The following is a 22865-nucleotide window of genomic DNA, read 5'->3' as shown; positions in this document are numbered from 1 at the left end:
GGAAAAAGAAAAAAAAACCAAATAAACACTCATCCGTGATTTGTCTTCTGGCAAAAAATACAAAATTCCACATTTTGTAAATTTCACAATGTTATAAATTTCCTCAGGCTCGTAAATGCTGATGGATAGGACTAAACTTGATGAAACTTATATTTTTGAAATCAGCATTAAAATGCGATTCTTTTGATGTGATTATTGGTATCAGAATTCCGTTTTTTAGAGTTTTGGTTACTATTGAGCCGGGTCGCTCCTTACTACAGTTCGTTACCACGAACTGTTTGACCATTGCATTTCTTGCGGATGCCCTTTGAGACTTAAGGGATTGATGATGTACTTGATTATGTAATTAGGGAAGTGGTTCAACTTTATTTCAGGGATTGCTAAAGTGTCGGTTTCTCTTTTGAAAAAACCGATATACGACTCATTTATTCTTAAATCACCTAAATTTCTTCAAAGCTAAACCTAAATCTTGGTAATCATAAATTTCAACAGCTTCTCTGTGGTGCTGGACAATACCTTTGTTATGCGAAATTAAGCTAGCTTGGTTAATTAAAAAAGTATGGTCTTGATTATTAAATATATGTTTTGAGAGGGCAGAGTGAAAATTTTCTGTTTTTTTTCCGCTTTCACCCTTAAAAAGTGGAAAAAACAAGAAAATTTTTACTCTGCCCTCTCAGAACACATATTTAATAATCCAGACCATACTGTTTTATTTAACCAAGCTAGCCTTGGTTAGAAGCTGTTGAAATTTATAAATACCAACATTTAGGTCTAGCTCTAGTCAAGGATTTAGGTAATTTAAGAATGAATGAGTCGTTTCGGTTTACGCAAGAAATACAATGGCTAAAATTAGAAATCAGGTGACCTAGTTCTCCAATTTATTCAATTGCTGCTTTGTTTGTTTGAGTGAATGAATTTTTTCTTTTTATTTCTCAGTTGTTCGTTAGTATCCGTCGTTGGCAGGTCAAATTTGTTTGGATTTTGTGCAAATCGCAGATATTGACAAACAACTCACTTTATTGTTTGTTAGGTATTTGATTTTGATATTTTTTAAATTTTGCCTTTTATTTAATTTTTGGTGATTTTTTTTAATTGGTTTTGTTGTAGTTTCCGCGCTTGTTTTTTGGTTTTGTTTTTTCCTTGATCATATTTTTTTTTTCGCGCTGAAGAAGAGATTCGGCTGTTCTCTTGAAATATTCGCTTTCGGTGTTTTCTTCAGTATTTTCGTTTGGCCTTCAAAAACCCCATTTTTTACCGTTTTTTTCTTGTGTTATGGCAGGCCAATGTTGTTTAAGAAATTATTTATGTTTAGTATTCCATATGAATATCCATCCAATGATCGATAGTTCAAATTGCATTAAAATTTATTGCCAAGTTTTTCCAAATATCATTAGTAGGCAAGAATCTTGATACTGAAGGAGAAAATCTGAAAATTAAAATTATTTTATTAACCAATGAAAAAAATTATTTCAATTAAAAACAAACAGAAATTAAGGAAAACACTTTTTTCCGCAAAATAAATTTTTCAATGGAAATTAAAAATCCGGATTAGATTAAACACAAGTAGAAATAAATTCAAATAATAAATCAAGCGTAAAACCAATATAAACCAATAACAATAAATAAATGAAACCCAAAATAAACAAAAATTACAATAAATAATCAAGTGAAACTTCAAACAAACAGAAATTACCACAAACAGAAGCAGGATATATGCATTTTATTAGATAGGCCTTTTAGAGAATAGAAAGTTACTTGCGCTTTACTGAAAACAAAATACATTTTATTCGTTTTCTCCTTTATGTAATTAACAAATCCAAGATTGCTAAGGCTTTAAGGAATACATTTCAATATAAAAATTAAACTTTCAATCTACATCTCATTGGTTCTTTTTAGTAAGCATGGATATATTTTTTTTTCTCTTTGTTGACGTTATGACAAATAAAAACACACAGCCCCTACCCAAAATTATCAAACAGTTCGTCGTAACGAAGTGTGGTAAGGAGTGACCCGGCTCAATAGTAATCAAAACTCTAAAAAATGGAATTTTGATACCAATAGCTACATCAAAAGAATCGCATTTTAATGCTGATTTTAAATATATAAGTTTCATCAAGTTTAGTCTTACCCGTAAAAAGTTACGAGCCTGAGAAAATTTATGTTGTTTTAGAAAATAGGGGGGAAACACACCCTAAAAGTCATAGAATCTTAACGAAAATCACACCATCAGATCCAGCGTATTAGAAAACCCTACTGTAGAAGTTCCAAGCTCCTATCTACAAAAATGTGGAATTTTGTATTTTTTGCCAGAAGGCAGATCACGGATGCGTGTTTATTTGTTTGTTTTTTTTCCCCCAGGGGTTATCGTATCGACCCAGTTGTCCTTAAATGTTGCGAGAGGACTCATTCTAACGGAAATGAAAAGTTCTAGTGCCCTTTTTAAGTGACCAAAAAAATTGGAGGGCACCTAGGCCCCCTCCCACACTAATTATTTTCCCAAAGTCAACGGATCAAAATTTTGAGATAGCCATTCAGCGTAGTCGAAAAACTTTATAACTATGTCTATGAGGACGACTTACTCCCCCACAGTCCCCGTGGGAGGGGCTACAAGTTACAAACTTTGACCAGTGTTTACATATAGTAATGGTTAGTGGGAAGTGTACAGGTGTTTTCAGTAGGATTTTTTGGTTGGGGGGAGGGGTTGAGAATAGGGGGATAGGCTGGGGGAACTTTCCATCGAGGAATTTGTCATGGTGGAAGAAAAATTCCATGAAGGGAGCGCAGGATTTACTAGCACTATTTAAAAAAAAAACAATGAAAAAATAAATATGAAAAAGTTTTTTCAGCTGGAAGTAAAGAGCAGCATTAAAAATTAAAACGAACTGAAATTATTACCCATATGAGGTGCTCACCTCCTCCTAATACACCGCTCTTTACGCTAAAGTATTTTTAGTAATTTCAACTATTTATTCTACGGCTTTTGTGATTCAGGGGTCATTCTTAATGAATAGGGACAAAATTTAAGCTTTAGTGTAAAGAGCGAGGTACTGACGAGGGGGCGAACCCCCTCATATATGTAATAAGAACATGAGAATACAAAACTTCTTTACGTAAGCTAATTTATAAGTTACGTATATCTTTTACTGAAAAAAAGATTCGTAAAAAATTAAAAGTTCTAGTTGCCTTTATCTTAATTGATCAAAAAATTGGAGGGCAACTAGGCTTCCTCCCTCGCTCTTTTTTCTCAAAATCATTCGATCAAAATTATGAGAAAGCCATTTAGCAAAAAAAAAAATGCAAATTTCGTTTTAATTATTCCTCTGCGGAAAGCCAAAATCAAAACATGCATTGATTGAAAAACGTTCAGAAATTAAATTAAAAAAAACAAGTTTTTTTGACTGAAAGTAAGGAGCGAAATTAAAACTTAAAATGAACAGAAATTACTTCGCACATGAAAGGGTCTGCTTCTTCACCAACGCCCCGCTCTTTACGCTAAAGTTTTTTACTGTTTTAAAAAGAAGAGTTGAAAGAAAGAGTCACACTTAAGCGTAAAGAGCGGGCCGTTGGTGAGGAAGCAGCCCCTTTCATATACGAAGTAATTTCTGTTCGTTTTAAGTTTTAATTTTGCTCCTTACTTTCAGTTAAAAAAAACATGTTTTTTTTTAAATTTAATCTTCATTAAAGCGCAAATGACGTTTTAGGCTCTAAAACCTGTGTTTGGTATAATTTTTTTTCGTTTCAAGTTGGACTTGGTTATTTATTGTATCTTTTTGTGTTTCATTTACTTAATTACAGTAATTCATACTAATTTTACGCTTATATTATTATTTAACTTTAATTCTTCTTATCTCTGGTTTAATGCAGCTAATTACTTTTTGTTGAAAATTTATTTTGTGTGAAGTTTTTTCTTCTCAGTTAATTATCATCAAAAACTAATTATTGATACCGCTTTTTATCAACGTTTATGGTACTATTAACACGAGTTGCTCCTTGCCTAAAGTTCCTTGCCACGAATTATTTGGTGGCCCAATGAAAAGTATTTCTAATCTCAACCTTTCCACCTTTCATCACCCGAAGATGTTCAATGAGATTTTTATCCCCATGAACATAGCTAGGACACAATCTCTTATATCTCACCGAGTTTGATCGATATCCAATAATTGCTTTTAGTAAATGTATTGAAAACAGGTATTTGGGGTTTTCAGAAAACGCGATGAAGATTGAAAATTTTATGGTAGAAAACAAGAATTTGTGATATCCACATTAACTTCGTCTAGGTTTATTTTCAAGAAATCTTGAAAAAGTAAGCAACTTTATATCTCTGATCTTGAACAATCGGCTGTGAACAAAGGGCGACGTATGCTTTTTTTTGCAACTTTTTAGGAGAGCCAAAAACTGAAAAAGTTTGTCGGCTGTGGTCGCTCTGAAGGATAAGGCTAACGGAGAAAAGGGAGCATATCCAAACTAACTTTTTATTTTCGTTCCAGTGGTATAAATTAAGTTCAAATACTCCGAGCGAACACAAATTATTTTATGTTATGATATATGTTTTCTTTCTCCTATAGATAAGATAAGCGTCTTCTGTCAAAAGCATTCTGAGTGAATTAAAATAATCTATTTTTTGACTCCAGGTCCCCATTTTATAGCTTCATAAAATAATCTACTTCTGTCAATACTGACATATACCTCTTTTTCATCTCGGTATTCATAACGGTACAAGAAGATATGAAAAGGAACGGTACATTCTGACTGAACCATTCGATTCCTCATTCTGATTTTAATCTCGAGAGATACTGAGCTCATTTCCGACCAAAATGCCATATGTTGCCCTATTAGTTATCATAGCCGAAATAATTCCTTGCACTGCATATTATCTGGTAAGAGACCATTTTTGGACCAAAGACAGTTTCGTTTTGTTTCTTGTTCATACTATTTAGAAGGTTAAAAAAAGACACTTTTTGTTGGTAAATTGCTGGAAATTTTCTAATCTTCAGAGGATCTTTCCTCTCTACTTTGAAGTCCCCATATCAGAAAAAATTTTGAATTTCCATCTCTTACAACTATAAAGCCACGAGTCCCTGATCACAAAATAACCTACAAAGATGCTACTGGTACTACTCCACAACAAAATGAAAACGAAATCTAGATTAAAATAAAGAGAAATCAATTTGAATAAGATTGAGATTCTCCTTCTTAAACAAAAAAAAAAGGTAAAGGATACGGCATTAGACTTTACAGTCCGTACTGGTGGTGCTGATCTCCGTTTCTTGGCCCTTCAGCCAGGAGGTGAAATGGGGGGTTGGGGGCCAGCCATCCTGTGCTTTCGCACACCCTTCCTGTTTACCTTCCCCAGATTTCTCCAGGTACCCATTTAGAGCTGGGTCGACTCTGGCTAAGCTTACAGAGTCACGCCACTGACCTCCGTCCCAAACTGAAGAATTGGGTATACTGGGGTTCGAACCCGCGTCCTCTCAGACAAGGGATCCCGAATCCAGCGCACCAACCCACTCGGCCAGGACGGCCCTTCTTTTAACCCAGCTGAACAAGTGGAGGCTGGGTACACATCGTCATCACTATGTTTGTTTATCACTATATTGTACGAACGAAAACGTACACGTAGACTATACATAATTTTGAACCAAGAAGAATAATGCAAAGCATTATTTCTCGAAACATGTAGAAAAAATGTTAAAATAGCCTAGAGAGCGGTAGGGGTCGCATAACTTTGGGGTGTAAAATATGACAACAGTTTTCCTAGTTTCTCATCTGTTGTAATTTTTATTCTTTATATATATATTTTTTTTTTTACAAAACAATATTTCAAACAAGCATTGAAAAACGAGCAACAGTATTCATAAAAATATCCTACCACGCTTTTCCATTTAGCCTAACATAACTGCATTTGAAAGCTCTTAAATTTCTTGAAGTTATTTTTTTAAAATAGTTCAAGAAAAACAAAATTTCTTGAAACATATAAAGGCTTAAACATTTTAAACGTTACCTGCGACTAACAAAAATATTTGTAGTGCTTTTTTAAAAACAGAATAAATTTTATTAACTTTTTAGTCATGGTTAATTTAGTTAGTTTAGGTAGTTCATAGTTATGTTAGTTCTGAAACTTCATAAAAAATATAAGTTTTTTTTTTTTTTAACTGGAAGCAAGGAGCAACACTAGAACTTAAAATGATTGGAAATTATTCCGTATATTAAGGGCTGCCCCCTCCTCAATACCTTGCTTTTTACGCTAAAGCTATTAACACTTTTTAAAAAGCTTCTTATTTCTATTCAACAATAGAAATAATTAGCAGTAACCGTATTTATTTGTGTTTCAGTATCCGTTCTTAAAAAATGGGACAAACAATAAGACTTTAGCAAAAAGAGAAACGTATTGAGGAGGGGGCAACACTTCGTATACGGAATAATTTCAATTCGTTTTTAGCTTTAATGTTTATCCTTATTTTCAGTTAAAAAAGCTTGCTTTTTTTATTTCTTTTCTGGTTGCTTTTCAAATAATGCCAGTAAATCTGGCTCACCCTCAATAAAACATACCTCCCATCACGGAAAACTCCTCCGTAGAAATTTCATCCAGCGTAAAGTGTGCACCCCCGTCAAATTCCCTCCAGGCGGTTCCATCCTCCCAGAGAATCCCCCACCCATAACATTTTCTGTGCAAGATCCAGCCTGAAAAATTCTCCCTAACACACTCAATTGAAAAAAAAATTCTTATTAGTTTCCCAACCTCTCTAAAAGTACCCTCTCCATTAAAATTTTTTCCCGGAAATCTAAACATGTACAAATGACCCTGGGTTAATTCACCGGTAAATCCCTAAATGCAAAATTAAGTTGGCAAAGAAAATGTAAGACACATAAAGATAATTTCGCATAGGCATTCTTCAAAATCCCCCTAGTGAAAAATTTCTTCTGGAAGATTTCTCCCCGAGAAGTATCCTCCTCAAAGTAGATTCTCCCTATGGAAATCTACCTCAAGCACAAAATTTCCAACCCTCAAAAAATGTCTGTATACTTCCCAATAACAGATACTATACATAACCAATGGGTAAATTTCATAGCTTGCAGGCCTCTTCCCACGGACTGCGGGGGGTAATGTTACCTCTAAAGACATAAGTATTTGATCTTTCAAACATTCTGAACAAAATGGCTCAATCTCAAAATTTTGATCAGATAAATTTGGAGAAAAGGGAGCTTTCAGTTGCATTCCAATCTATTTAGTCACTTAAAAAGGCCACTAGAATCTTTAATATCCGTTCAAATGCACCTTCTACCGATCTTCTAGGACCATTATTTCGTTACGAAACCCTTGGAAAAAAAAAAAAAAAACAACAAATAAACATGCATGAGTGATCTTTATTTTGGCAAAAATAGCAAAATTCCACATTTTTGTCTATAGGAGCTTGAAGCTACTACAGTAGGGTTCTCTGGTACTCTGAATCTGACGGTATAATTTTTTATTGAGATTCCTGGAATTTCAGGGGTGTTTCCCCCCTATTTTAAAAAAAATATCCAAATTTTCTCAGGCTCGAAACTTTTGACGGGCAACACTAAACATGACACAAAGTTAAAGAATCAGGAACTATAGTTTTCTCCAAAATGATGATTGCAGCGATAGATACAACCTAGTAAATATCAAACGACGGTCCATAATAAATAAAGAAAAAGTTTAAAATGGGTCTTTTTTTATGTGAAAATGAATTTTCATTTGTAGCTGAATCAGGAATTACAACCATTATTTCTATTAGTCTTAATAATGCTATTCGGAATACAAGTTGAAAAAGAATTTGAAAAAGAGCCTGACCTCCTTCAAATTGGTGTCCGGTAGAAACAAAAGTAGAGCATTGAAATTAATATTGTCGAAAATCCTATACTGGACATTTACAGCCCCCCACCTTAAACAGCCAGGAACAAAAATTATTAACCGCTGTTTACAAGATTATCACTGCCGTGGCACCTGTCATATTTCCTGAATCAAGTGGACTAGACAAGTGGTGAATCCACCAAAAAGTGTACAAGTCTGAGCACTACCACTCATGGCTCAATCTGCACCTTGAAGTACTAAAGACAGTAAAAACAAAGTCCCATGGAACTGGTTAAGAGGAAGTTTAAACAATCATATGTAACTTAAATAATTAGCGAATTCAATAAACAAGAGGTCCATTTGCAGTTATGTAGCTGGTTAAGAGGTTAATGTAGCTGTTTTGATGGAACAAGCTTACATAATCATATATAATCTAAATAATTAGCGAATTCAATAAACAAGAGGTCCATTTACAGTTACGTAGTGTTGGTAGTAAAGGATGCCAAATTAAAAAAAGAGACTTAGGTTAAAATTCAGCGAAAAATGAGTTAAAAACACCTGGCACTAAACCCCTACAGAGGCTTTAGCTTTCTTATGGGGGATTATTTGTCTTTGAAATTCTCAACAGACTTTAGAAACTATTAAAAAAGCTAATTTTTAACTATTAAACTATTAAACTAATTTTTAATAAAGAACTAATTTCTTTAAAGAGGAAAAACATTGTAAAATTTAACAATGTTAAATTTTAATGGTTAAGTTAAATTTTAATGTTAAATTCAAATTCAATGGTGGTTTGTATTATTTATAATCTGGGTTCAGCGTGGTAACAGTGACAAAAATATAACAATGTCCTAATAGCTTCATAATTTTGAAACAACCAAAAGGAAGCTATAAGAAAACAGCTGTTGTGAAGTATGAATACACCTGAAGATGGGGCTAAGGGTCTAAAATATATTTATTTCGGTGCCTTGTTACCTCAAGCAACCACACTTTCCTTAGACACCAAAGAATGTACCGCAGACGATTTTAGAAAGTGCTAAGTTTATCAGAAATATACATTTAACCACAAGAATTGAACAGCGAATAAAAAATCTCCCAAAAAATCAAATTTTGCTGAATTAAACCTAGCAATTTGACTGTAATAATAAGAAAGGTTAAGTGTGACATATCGGTCGAAATTGAGTTGTACACTCCTAAATAAATTTTAATCAGGCACACCTGATCGATTGGTTAAATAAGAATGCACGTATCACACGTCATATTCGAGATATTTTAAATTTTACGATCCACTCAAAACGTATTATAACCAAGTTTTGACCATTTTTGAAGACCTAAAAGCGTTAAGTGTACCAACCCTCCCCAGGCACGAAAATTGTCACTTAAGGAGCACCATGAGATGACCAGAAAGGTGCAATTGGGCCTCGAGAGAGATATGGAGGCATTTTTTCCAAAACAGTTTTTGCTTCTTCTGAACATTCCTGAAAATGTTGCTTATTTCATTTCGTGTTTCTACAGCCGAATTGCTTTTGTTGTAAAAGTTTCATATGATGTTTTGTGCGATTGTGGATGAGAGAGATTTTTAGATTGCCACAACCGTATATGTTTCTCGACATTATGATAATCTCCAATACAATATTTTGTATTAGAAAAAATTGCAAGAATTTCATTGTGATACTGAAATTAATAAATGGTGAATTAATAGGTAGTACAAACGGTGCAAGCTGAATATTAAGCACTTCTAAAAAGTTTTGTCGTGTTTAACGCCTGTTTCCGCGATCAAGTAAAAGTTATATTGATTTGATTTTGAGAGTTGAGCTGGAATTTCAGAGTTAAGCTTGAGAGTTGTAAATTGTTTGACTTTGAAGTGTAATCTTTACGACAGACAAATCAGAGCAAATATTAGGGAATTTGGAATAACAATTAGGGAAATTAAATACATTTTATTATTTGTGGAAGTTCAACATATTTTGTTCAACATATTCAACTAGATATTTGTTTAAATAAATTGAACTCTCTAAAAACGGGCCACACTAAAAGAAATGCTTCTTGAGTTCAAAACATCCAACATTTAAAGACAGCTACCGGTCCTTCCTCCTTCCACATTTTTATAAATTCAAGTCTAATTTTTGAAAAAAAAATCTACGGCAATGATAATCCCTGAAAAATACACCCCTCAAATTATTTATTAGGCGGAGGGATGCAGCATATTAAGATTAATAATTGTATCATCATTTCAACAGCTTTCAAGGCTTTGAAGAAATTTTTGTCATAGGGAATGTTCATGGATGCCAGTAATGGGGAGGGGGGAAGCCTCCAAGAAACAAGAAAACACTAAATAATATACATATAGATGACAATGAGAAATATTATCATTTCAATCACGCTGAAAGCATAACTTTTGGGCCTCTTACTCCTGAGAAGTTTCCAAGCAGTGCCCTTGATACTCCCTTCCTCATTTCATTTCTGTCAATAGCAGTATAAAGTAGTGTTTTATGTTTAAAAGAATAAGATTTCCTACAATGAGAGGGGTGAAATCACCCTCGTCCCAGCAGCAATATTACAGGTGCAGTGCTAAAATATGCCCAAGAACAAAGGACGGTGTCTACCTGCTTCCCTAAATCCCTAATATTTTTATTTAAAGACTCGAGAAGTCTTTGAATGTGTGTGCATAAAAACACGACTTATAAGGTTTCAAGCACGCTCCTCCCACCTACATAAAGACCCTTACGATCCCCTCCATAATAGCTGACAAACAATTATACACTATTTTTGTATATAACATTATAAAGCCTGAAATGAATGAACTCAGTAAATAAAGCTTTGAAATACATCTCTGTATTAACTGTTCATCAAACAGTTCGTGTTAACGAACTGTAGTAAGGAGCGACCCGGCTCAATAGTAACCGGAACTCTAAAAAACAGAATTTTGATACCAAAAGTTACATCAAAAGAATTAAATTTTAATGTTGATTTTAAATATGTAAATCAATAAGTGTAGACAATGGGAGGGGAAGAACCCAAGGCCCCTGTTGGCCGAAGTCTGAAAAAAGTTCATCCTTCTATAGGGAGCTTAGACTTAGTTCTTAGATGCCTGCGAAAGAGATATTTTAGCTAGGATTATTCCTCTTCCCGTCTTTAGAGGAGCAGAATCTCTACACCAATGTTCAAATCTTACCCCTGGGGTGAAAAGTAATGGAAATGCATTTCTCTGTAATGATTTGATGCCAAAAGTACCAACTACACTAGACAGGGTGGGGAGAGTGGATTTCAAATTTGCATATTCGTGACATGTCAAAAAAGAAACGGAAACTCTCTTTTCTGCTACTTGAAACAACAAATCAGTTTTAGTAATAAACAGTAAGTTTTTCTTGTTTCCAGCGAACCAATAAATGTGTATTTGGCCGATCACATTCCACTACTAGTTTCTGGACAAGAGCCAATAACATGTCTGTAATATGTCATTCATTTGATTTGCTTTGAATTTGTACTCTTTAACCAATTCTTTCCTTGCCGTTAGATTTTCTTCTGGTCTCAAAGTAATTGATTTTAAGTAGCTTTTAAGATGAGTACCATAAAATTGAAAGCGGAAATAGGAGAAAAGAGACCGAAACTGTAATTTCTAATGGGAAAATATTTTAAGGGGAAATTCTGAAACACTTTTTGATCAGCAGCTTAGTTTTGGAGCTCACCTAGTTTAGAATTTGGTTCGGGCCTACCCTCAAACAAAATTGGAACATTAAATACATTTTTTTTACTAATCTTAAAATTATACCAGGTCATAAAGATGCTTTGTCCACAGTAGGTCTTCAACCAATCAGGATGCAAAATGAACTCTCATACGTTTTATGACGCTTTTCTAAATTATCATATCTTTTATTTTCTCACTTTATTTCTAATCTCCATGATTGGAGAAACAATTCTTTCTGAGTCTCTAATACTATGATTCCTCCTTTTTTGCATAAGCTATGTAGACAGTTCTTTCCCTTTTATTATTTGTTCTTAATGGAAAAGCTTCTAAAGGGGTTTCTTACACAACAGGAAAGTGTACTCTCTAACGCTTTTTAAATTTCTCAGGTACTTTTCTCTGATCTGTTCGTTACTTTGAAAATTTTATAAAGTATAATATTGTTTTTTGGGATGGTACCTCTTATTTCAATCCCCCCCCTAAAAAGAATTCAACGTATAGTGGTTTCCCTAACGACCCCGATTTAATAATTAATACTGTATAAGGGGATTTTCCCTCATATTAGAAGATCCTGATTTTTATATTAGCTGTTGGTATATTTTTCATTTTTAATACTTAACTTTTCTTTTTTTCGCATTTGCATGCATATTTGATTAAGTTACTTCACCCAAAAACAGAAAGTCTAATAGTAAAAAAAAATCTTGTGACATAAACACTTTTCGTTCTTTTTACTGGATCAAAATTGGCTCAGAAGAACCAATCAGATAAAATGTAATTTTTCATCCTTTGCTTGCTTGAAATTTGACACAGGAATATGGGAGATCCAAACAAGTTCTAACATTAAATGAAAAAAAGTTTTTTTTCAAATGAAGATAAGGAGCAATAATAAAACTCAAAATGAACATATATTATTTCGTATATGAAGGGGTTGCCCCCTTCTCAATACCTTGCTCTTCACACTACAGTTTCATACACTTTAAAAAAAACTTCCTATTCTAAATAAACCGCACTTGTGTTTTCAGGAGTCGTTCTTAAAAGATTGGGACAAACAGCCAGACTTTACCTTAAAGAGTAAGGTATTGAGGAAGAGGGGCAACCTCTTCATATACGGGGTAATTTCTGTTCGTTTTGAGTTTTAATGCTGCTCCTTACTTTTAATCGAAGAACTTGTTATTCTTATTTGATTTCTTTTTTTTTCAAATAATACCGGTAAATCTGATCCACCCTTCATGAAATATTCGCTCCCCTCACGGAAAACTCATTTTTGGAAAGTTCTGCCCACGTAGAATGCACCTCTCGTAAAATTCCCTTCGGAAAATTCCATCCTCCTGAAAATCCCCCCGCCACCTCTGTGAAATTTCTTGCGGACAATTTAGCCGGAAAAAATATTATTAGTATAGTTTCATTTGAAAAAGAATGTAGTTTCTAATAGCTTAAAGATCACTCCAGAAATTCTCCCTTCCGTGGGAATTGTTTCTCAGAAATCCATACCCAAGGAAAATTCCCCCTGACTATTCCTCCAGAACATCTACACAGGCAAAATTCAGTTATCAAAGAGAATGTAAGACAAATAAAAAGAATTGTATGTAGGAATTCTGTCAAATCCCCCAGTGTAATATTTTCCTTAAGAAACTCAACCCCGGAAAAACTTCCCTCCCCGCGGAAAATTCCTCCCATGTAAACCTACTCTAAGCACAGGATCCCCACTTCCATTCCTCCAAAAAATATCCGTATACTTCGTAATAACAAATACTATACTCAGAAAACGGGCAAATTTCATAACTTAGAGGTCTTTCCCCACAGGCTGTGGGAGGGGGGATCATGTTATCCCTAAATGCATACTTATTGAATCTTTAAATTATGTTGAATAAAATTGCTGTTTTAAAATTTTAATCAGACAACTCTGGGAAAAAAGGGTATGGGAGGGGGGATAGTTGTCCTCCAATCTTTTTAGTTACTAAAAAGAGTAGTAGAACTTTTAATATCTCTCCGAATGCACGCTCTCTTGATCTCCTAGGACCGTTGGTTCGAAGCAATTTCTCCTGAGGAACAAATAAATAAAAATGAAGAGTAAACACGTATCCATGATCTTTCTTCTGACAATAAAGAAAAAAAAAATCATGTTTTTGTATATATTACCTTTTGACTTCTATAGTTGGTTGTTTCTGATACCTGAATCTGAAGTTGGGATATTCAGTAAGATTCCTAGAATCTTAGGGGATGTTTCTCCTCTTTTCAAAAATCAGGTAAATTTTCTCAGGCACATAGCTTTTGAAAAGTAAAATTAAACTTGATGAATCTTATATAATTGGAATCAATATAATAAACCGATTCTTTTGATGTATCTATTGATGTTAGAATACCGTTTCTTATACTGTAGTTTCGGTTACTATTGATCTGGGCTGCTCCTTAGTTACAGTTTCGTTACTATGAATTGTTTGATATGCTCAAGGATTAATTTTAACTAAAGAGAAAATATTTAAAATCGAATCTAATTTTGTAATAAGAAAATGAAATTGGTCTTTTTATGTTGATTCCTAATACACAAAATTTATTAATTTTAATGTTATCTATCAAAAGTTGCGAGCCTGAGAAAACTGGCCTGATTCCCCAAAAAGGGGTAAACGCCCCCAAAAAGTCAAGAGATCTTAATGAAAATTACATCATCAGATTCAGCATATCAAAGGGCTCTACTGTTCAGTTTTCAAACTCCTATATACAAAAATATAGAGTTTTGTGTTTTTGTCATAAGAAAGATTATGCTACAGATGTGATTATTTGTTTTGTTTTTCCTAGGGACGGTCGTATCGAAACATTGCTCCTAGAAGATCAAAAGGAGGCTCATTTCAGTTCAGTTTTCAGTTCATTCGGGTTTATTAAAAAAAAATTATAACAGTCATAACATACTAATCTCTCATCTCTATGCAAAAACTGCATGCTGAGTCCCATATCACCTCAAAAATAAATACGCACTATGGCTCTCCCTCTACTTCTCGATACAACCATGGCCCCTACCAAAAAACATCCTTACAAGTCCCCACCTCTTCATTCAGGAGCAAACCACTCCAACCCTCACAAAAAACTCAATAATAACTAGAATCACTATTCTAATTAGATTCTATATTCAATTAAACTAATTTAAAACAAGATAATTTTTTATTCTCTTTTTGAAAGAACCAAGGGAGCTCCTACCTCTCATTTCAAGCGGTAGGGTATTGTAAGCCTTAGCACAGACGATGTCAGGTGAAAAATCCGACCTCACTGTTGGCGTATGTCGAATATGTATCTGTTCAGATAATCTTGTAATTGGAAGACGCTGTTCGGATACCAAACGGAATAGATTCCTAAAAGGCGGTGGAAGCAGGCCGGAGAGGAATCTGAAAGCAAAAACCAAGCAGGAAAGCTCAAACAGCGATTTCAGCGAGAGATAATCTTCTGTGTGTTTGATGATCTTCAAGGCATTCTTGTGGATGGAATCCAGTTTTTTCAGATGGGATTTGAATGTCTATTGCCTTACCATTGCGCAATACTATAAGTGGGGTCTAATGAGTGCATTGTAGAGAAGGTTAAGGGTATTACGTGGGAATGTTTGCTTCAGTTTCTTCATGATACCCAGATTCCTTGAAAGCTTTAATTCGACAGCATGGATGTGAGGAAGGAAAGAAAGGTTTTCATCTACTATTACTCCTAAATATTTTGCACATCCATTTACTGGTCGTTGAACCTTTCCACGAGACGTCATAATTCCTGTTATTTCTGGGTGAAGGGTTCCTACCCTAGAAAATAGTAGAATGCAAGATGTTTCTACATTGATGACAAGTTTGTTGGCATCCATCCATAGATAGGTCTCTTCTATGATGTTTTCAAGCTTCCGCTGGAGTGAAGGCATATCGAGTCCGCAGCAGGTCATTGTAGTGTCGTCAGCGAATGCTATAAGTTCATCTTGCTCGTTAGTAATGTTCTCAGATGTTTGATAAAACCATAGGTTACAGCATTTTTGTTCGTCATGATTCGGATTAAGGATACGAGTTAGGTCATTTACATGGACTAAAAACAAAAGAGGACCGAGGATTGATCCTTGGGGCACACCAAATTTCACAGTAGTGTCGTTCCTTGGGTCGTCACCAATGTAGATGCACCTATTTTGAAGGTAAGATTCAAACCATTGAAGGGCTATCCCTCTCACTCCAATATGTTGCAGCTTTCCCAGCAAGATTGTATGATCCATACTGTCAAATGTCTTTTTTATGTCAATCAATATAGCAGCTGGCAGAAGACCTGAGTCAAGTGTTCTGTTGATGAATAAGCTTAAGGATGCCAGAACATCTTCTGTTGAATGACCAGGTCTGAAGCCGAATTGACGACTATTAAAAAATCCTTTTTTTTCGAGAAACTGGTAAAGTAGTCTTTGTAAGGGTTTTTCAAAAACTTTTGAAAAAACAGATAATATGGATATGGGTTGGAAATTTGATGGATCGTCTTGAGGGCCACCTTTATGCAGAGGGATTATTCTTGCTTTTTTTAGTATCGAGGAAAAACACCACTTCTTAGAGACAGGTTTATCAAATAAGTTAATGGCTCTAGGATAGAAGGGAGGACTGCTTTCAGGGCTTTCGTGTGTATCTGGTCAAATCCAGATGCTGATGTGCCTTTCAAGGTCTTCACAATTAGTTCTACTTCAATTGATGTCAAAAGAATTATTGCCATTGATTTGGTGCATGCTGAGCCAAGGTAATGCTTGTAGGGTTTGTGGGGACTTTTCGCAGAATTAGATATAATTCCTCCTATCCTTGCGAAAAATGTACTGAGTTCATTTGCAACCTGAGTGGGTTCCGTAACAGCCTCCCCGTTGACAAAAAGTCTGGAAGGCAATTCTGCTCTCTTATCATTTGGTCGCAAAATCGAATTAATGACCTTCCAGACTTTTCGTCCATCCTTCCCACTTTCCGATATTTTATTATTCACATAAATTCTTTTTGCTTTCCTCAGAACTGAATGAAGGCATTTCTTATACGTCTCATATCTCTCTAGGTTTTCTCGGTTTGGATGGTTTCTGTAATTTGCCCATAACTTATTTTTCTTATTTATGCATATGAGTAAGCTTTCGGTAACCCATGGACATATTGGTATATTATTTCTTCCACGGTTTCTTGGTTTCTCTTTAGAACAGCATGTTTTATATGCAGCTACAAACGCATTATGGAAAATTTCAAAACCTTCGTTCACATCTTCATTTGCTAGGACACGGTCCCAAGAAACTTTTTTTTAACTCATCATTTAACAGTTTAAGATTCTCCTCTTTAAGATTAATTCCTTTTAGACCCTGGTTAGTTCTTACGAGTGGAGTTGGCATCCTTGCTGTGTTGAAGACAGTGTGTATAGGAAAATGATCAGATGTGTCACTTGTGATGACTGATACCTTCACCGGAAATAATGTAGAAAAAATGTTTTCAATGAGTGAGTGTGTACTTTCTGTTACTCTGGTTGGAATTGTAATTGAAGGGTAAAGATTAGACCCAGACATAATAGTGAGAAGATCCACTGAGCTACTTCTTAGAGGAAAGGCTAGATTAATGTTAAAATCACCCATGATGATCACATCGTGGTTCTGGTTTCCTATCAGCTGTAAAATCTGAGTAAAAGCAGAAACAGAACCAGAGGGTGAGCGATATATTTCTCCAATCAATATCTTTTTCTTAGAAGGCCCATATAGCTCAAGGAAAAGTGATTCAAAAATGCCTTCAACATTCCGGCTCAGTTGGTTGTTAATATGCACAGCATATTCATTCCTCGCATAAATAGCCAATCCTCCTCTGTGAGCTTCTTTTCTACGTAGAAAATTTGATCTATAGCCTGGGATATCTAGGAGGCTATCCGTTTGTCCTGTAAGGAATGTCTCACATAATCCAATTATGTCGGGTTGCAGTTGGTGGCACATTGAAGTTATTTCCATAAACGATGAACATAATCCTTGACAGTTAAGTTGAAGCACAGAGAACTGAGATTCAGAGCGTCCCTTCGTCAAATCTATTAAATCAACATATTTACTTCTAGGATAATTACTTTCACTAAATAACGGCAAATCATCTTCATTACTTATTTTTTCATCAAAAATTTTCTCTAAATCCAAAAAAGAATTCTCTAATTGTTTTAACCGGTTATAATTTTTTGGTAATGAAGAAGTGATTAGCCCCCGGGATGAAGAATAGGAACTCATTACTTACTTAATAGTTTCGAGGGGACAAGGCCATATCTTGAAGTGAAGCAAAAGCCATGAGAAATACGCACACCCGTAGGAATTTTTTTTGAACTCTGAAAGAGAAAAACAAAACAAAGAAAATGGAATAACATGGATAAAAAAAGCACTGAAATACACATTTTAGACAGAAAAATGTAAGCAAGCGGCAATCAACATGTAATTTCAACTACATGTGAAGGAGAAAAAATATAAAATATATCGAAAAATTAAGGGATGTTCAAGAACTTAATCAACATCCGACCGCTGGCAAAGATGGGGCAAAATCAACATAGAAATCTAATCAATTGGCAATCAACTTATACTGACAAACTTATGAATGAAAGGAACACACACAATTATGACTCTGAGTCTAATTCCTCAGGTTGGATAGTTGGCACTTTAACTGGGTCAAAGCATTCGTCTAGATATTTCGCCCACTTTGAATTTTTAGACTTTTTAACATCCAACCACATTCTGACGCCTCGTTGGACAAGACGAGTTTCTACAACTTTCTCAGCTGTCACTTTAGATGTTTTTAGCTTATACCCTAATGACAAAAGTTCCTTTCTTCTTTTACCAAGCTCCGCTGGTAGGTCCGTCGATATACTGAACCCCTTCTTTTTAAGTTTTCCACACTCCTTCATGATCATCGACCGGTCAAAGCCATCTAGGCTTACAACCTTTTTTCGCTGTGTCCCACTTCGGAGGCTCAGAACACACTCTGGTTCTGGTCGACTAGATTTCTTTGAAATACGATAAATGGGACTCATACATATTTGGTTAGCGTTGGATATTCCAAGCTTAGCCTCAAAAAATGAGGCTACAGTCTGCCGAAGATTTTCTGAGCCTTGCGACGCCTCAATTCCGTGTATAATGATATTATTTTTTCCTGTATATAGTTCTGTTCGTAAAGTAGAAGTCTTCACTTGGACGAGCTCAGTCTTGAGCAATTTACTTTCTGCTCTGAGTAGTTTATTTTCAGTCTGTAACTGCGAAATTAACTGTAGCATTTCGTCCATCCGCCGGTCAAAATGCTCTTTTGTCACTGCCATTACTAATTTCTGACGATAATGCCGCTTTGCCTATCTAATATACTAAAATATCATCGAGTGAAACTTACTCGCAAGGGCCCTGTTTTGTAATAAAACCAGTTATTACTAGGGCCCGCTTTCATCAAATGCAAATTTGAAATCCTATTCAATCGAGCTTGTTCTCAGTGAAAAAAACACTGTATCCTAGGGGCGTGGCTATAGCAAATTCACTTTGCACAGCGGAGAACCACACTGCATGAATGCACAACGATTACATTAAAACCGAAAATAAAAGGTCTAGTTCCCTTTTTGAGTAATCAAAATTATTTGAGTGCAAACAGCCTCTCACCAACGTCCCTTTTCCCCCAAAGACATCCGATCTAGATTTTGGGACACCATTTTGGTTCAGCAAAGTTAAAAGGTCTAATTTGTATAAGTATGGGGAAATTTTCTGGAGGGAATTTATGGTCAATGGAGGAGGGAAGGTAATTCATCGGTGAAGATAAAAAATAAAATAAAACTAGTCAATTTTAAACTGGAAGTAAGGAGTAGCATAAAAAATAAAAATAAAAAGAAATTATTCCAAACATAAGGACTCGGCCTTTCTCAAGTCCTTGCTCTTTACGCCAATGTTTAACTTTTTGTTAATTAAATTCATTAAATTCATTTAATGTTAATTAAATTCAACAGCTGAAGGACAAGTACCGTTGTACTGGAGATAGAAGCTTTTATCAAAGCACTATAAAATGCTAGCGAGGAGAGTGAGGGTTGGAGAAAGGGCATGCTCCCTCATGTAATAAATAATTTGCGCTGGTTTTAATTTTCCATATTGCTCCTTGTTTTCAGCGGAAGGAAACTCCTTTTTTATTAAATAAAATCCAATGTGGTATTTAACACAAACTTAGGTTTATAAAGTAGGAGGCAGGATCTCTGCTACATACCATTCCAGATAAATATGTATATTATCTTCTGAAATACCCGCTCTTTTTCGGTCTTTTATTATAATTTTTTATTTTTTTTAAGGCATTTTTTTAATTTATTATATTTATTGTTATTTTATATCATAATTTTTGTATGAATAGGTTTTTGTTTTATTTTCACTGCCTTATTAAATAATTTCACCTTTTTCGTCAATTTTAGAATTTCACCAAAAATTTCAACAAAAATTTAGTAGTATCCGATTAGGCACTCCGGTGACACACATATCCCAATACTCCGACGACACATATATCTAATTACTTTAACGATACACATATCCCATTATGCACATTAACAACAAATATATTCCATTATGTTTTTTAGGAACACATATATCCCATTACTTAAACAACACACGTATCCCATTACTTTAACACCACGCATGTCCCAATCTGCTATTCGACACCGGGTCTGTTGAGCATTTGGTATTACATAATCCTTTCTGGGTGAAATTTCTGGAAATCTCCACAGAAGGAAATTTCTGGATGCATTATTATATGCTTTTCGTTTGCCAAGTATTTGTTCAATAATAGAAGTGAGCTTGAAGTGACATGATATCTAATAAACAAAGTGTTAACATGGATTCTAAAATACAATTGGAAGAAATCTTTTAAAACTCTAATGATATCGAGCTGGTTATTGATTATTGATAGTTGATTATGACTACATCCGGTCCAGCATAATTTTTGTAACGTAATGGTACTGAGCACATCAGTTTTCCAATATCGAAGCTTGTGCATGATTTTGGATCACCACATTCCCCAGCTGTTCCTCTTATCTTTTTCCATGTCTTAAAACCACATCAAATTTCTTAGAAATACATTTTAAGGCCATCAGTGTATTGTTTCTGAGACATTGGTCAGCTGATGTTAAGCTTCACAATATCGTAACAAGTTGATTGCGCAATCGATTTTCTCAATTAGAGTTTGATTTTTGGTAAATGCTACCAATAGTTTTTTGGCATCCCTCCAAAAATAAGCAAACCGGTTTTCGAGAATTTTAAGAATGATGCGTTATCTGCTATTGCGTGATCATTCATGTTGTCGGTGAAAAAGTACAACGAAACAAGCGGACCCATTTCATGATTTCCGAGAATTTCTTAGTATGTTTCCAAGAATTTCAAGAATGATACGTTATCTGGTATTGCGTAATCATTTATGTTCTCGAGTAAACAATACAATGAATTCAAGCGGGCCCATATCCTGATTTCTGAGAACTCCTTAGCACGCTTCCGAGAATTTTAAGAATGATGCAATATCTGGTATCGCATAATATTCATGTTGTCAGTGAAACAACACAATATGTTCTGTGACAGCCCTCACATATGGTCTTTTGCGATAACAACTTAGCCAATAAAATTCATAGCTTTTAAGCAGTTTTCCATTGATTTTCTGGAAGTTATGTCTAACGTAGAAATCGAACGTAAGACCCATTACGACCTGTGGTAAAAGAACGACACGTTACTCGTTTGAAGAAACAAGTCATTGATGAAATTATGTTCTGATAAATACATTCTGGACAATCAATGTATTGTTTCTGAAACGCTGGCTAACTGGTGTAAAGCCTCACTACATCGTAACAAGTAATTTGGGCAATCAATTTCTCATTTGGATACATGGTAAATATGATGAGTTATTTGTTTACAGGCACCTTTTTTGGCATCATTCCAAGAATATGTAAAACATGGTGATTTGAGATTCTTGCTGGACAGAAATAATCTTTTGATGGTCAATGAAACTTATTTCTATCTCCAAAAATTGTAATGACTGTATTACAGTTTTTTAATTATCATTTTTGTAATGTAATGGTCATGAGCATTGATTATTGGTTATCGATATTGAGTCTTGACTATCGCTTATTGAGAACTGGTTATTCATTATCAAATATTGATTAGTGATTATTGATTTTTTATTATTGATTATTAATTGTCGATTATTGATTATCGAGTATTGACAATCAGTACTGACTATTTATTTTTGTGTTTTTTTTTTTAACCTAGAATTTTTTGAGACTTCAACTTAGATGATGAATTTTTAAGAATTTCAATTTTTAACACCTAGAATTTTTTCAATTTAGCCGATGTTACATGCTAGAAAGAAGATTGAATCAAGAAATATACCCTACTACTAATTACTACTACTAATAACTCACCGCAGCACCAACAGTGAGGCCAACACAGCTAAGTACGCTCCTCCTCCAACCTAATCTATTCAAGGCCTCCCTCTTTACACTCTCCCAGGAAGTTCCCATTTCACTTTAAATCTTTATTTATGACATCCTCCCAACCCAAACAAGGACGACCTGCTTTCCGTATAGCCCCTGACGGTTGGTCAAAAAGGACAATCTTGGGCAATTTTTCATCCTTCATCCACTGAACTTGACCTAACCATCTTAACCTTTATTTCATTATAGCCCTAGAGAGCGGGATTGAACCACATTTTTCGTACAATCTACTGTTAAAAATGCGGTCAGACAACCGGGTACCCAGAAAAAATACCCTGAGTATCAAAAATTAATAAAAAAAAAACAATATGCACAGAGAAAACTCAGCTGCTTGGTAAATTCCAAGTCTTTTAATTGGTGACAGATTATCAAATTAAAAAAAAGCAATTTTGTATAGGACAAATTTTGCATGAATCAGCATTGATTCAGAGTTCATGAAGTGAAGACCTCTTTTTGGATTTTACCTAATGATTGGTAAAGGATTACAGTCTCTTACAGACCTACAGCCAATATTTTGATAGCAATTAATTTAGTGACCAAAAGATAATAATTTGAATAAGCGGATTATTTTTCTACTTGAGTGGAGAATAAAACCAGTGGTAGACCACCAGGAGGCCTGGCCGTCTATTTTCGACATAACACTCAGCCGGTATTATTGCAAAGTGATACTAACATCTTAGCGATAAAATGTGGTGATACTGCATATATAAACATTCAATTACTTGTAATAAAAAAAACTATGCAGTCATTGTTTCGTTTTTGCGGGCCTATAATCGCCTACGAACACTAATTAGAGACCTTGCAAAACAAAATACCATATGGATTCTCTTCGGTAGAAATTTTTCTTGATTCACAATCGTGGTGGTCTTACTTCCAACCTTGATTATGTAATTGTGT

The 22865-nt window shown here is 34.7% G+C and overlaps 1 protein-coding gene across 4 annotated transcripts in view; it reads left to right on the top strand.

Moving 5' to 3' along the window:
• Positions 1-22865, top strand: part of LOC136040202 (uncharacterized) — a 249792-nt gene that overhangs the window by 83639 nt on the left and 143288 nt on the right. The window contains exon 1 of one of the 4 annotated variants that reach the window (XM_065724359.1): positions 952-1030. The exons of the other annotated variants lie outside the window; for them this stretch is intronic. The gene's annotated coding sequence lies outside the window, so the exon portion shown is untranslated. Of the gene's footprint in view, positions 1-951; positions 1031-22865 lie in introns of those variants that run through there. 4 annotated transcript variants of the gene reach the window in all.

The sequence above is a fragment of the Artemia franciscana genome, chromosome 20 (assembly GCF_032884065.1).
Source record: "Artemia franciscana chromosome 20, ASM3288406v1, whole genome shotgun sequence".
In the NCBI taxonomy this organism is placed as follows: Eukaryota; Metazoa; Arthropoda; class Branchiopoda; order Anostraca; family Artemiidae; genus Artemia; species Artemia franciscana.
This window is presented reverse-complemented; position numbering and strand designations above follow the sequence as displayed.